This window comes from Crocodylus porosus, unplaced genomic scaffold (genome assembly GCF_001723895.1).
Source record: "Crocodylus porosus isolate Cpor-Errol unplaced genomic scaffold, CroPor_comp1, whole genome shotgun sequence".
Classification (NCBI taxonomy): Eukaryota; Metazoa; Chordata; order Crocodylia; family Crocodylidae; genus Crocodylus; species Crocodylus porosus.
Window position 1 is genome coordinate 13,148,902 of NW_017728924.1, and position 707 is coordinate 13,149,608.

Below are 707 nucleotides of genomic sequence, written 5' to 3' on the forward strand. Positions count from 1 at the left end.
AGCCAGGCTCCACATGCCTGGATTGTCACCACTGCAGCCCCAGGAGGCCCCTAGGGCCCCAGGCAAAGCTCTGGGGCCAGCCCAGGTGCTGGCCCCAGCCTTCCCTACCCCACCCAGGACAATTTGCTGCATGCCAGAGCACGGTGCAGGAGCATGCCCACACTGTTTTAATTTAGTTTTTGTAGCATTCATTTTTAAACAGGACATATCTCTTTCATCTTCAACAAAAGTTAGTTGATATCGCCTGCCATACAAAGCATTTCTTTCTGGTTTGTCTGTGCCAAATATCCATTACTTGCCTGTGAGAAGAAGAAATCTGGCAAGAGTGGGAGATCAATTGATCAACCAATCCAAAACATAAAACTTTCAGTGTTTTTTAAAAAAATACATCCTTCTAGAAATAATTTTATGTATGAAGAAAACTTTCCAAACATGAATGATTACAGCACTGTTTTCATGAACAAGCAGTGAGACAGCTCAACACCTTTGCTTCTACGAAGGCAGGGCTGTGTGGCACCTTATAGGCTAGGGACTGGCAAATCTCAGCACACATGCTGGAGCATGGCATGTGAAGACATTGATGCTTAAAAGCAGTTTGTTTCTCTGGAGGCCACTAAAATCACAGACACACACTCATTAGATGGCACAAAAGGTGTATTTGCAAATAGGGTCAGAGCAGAGTCAAAAACTCAGATTACTCTGAACCC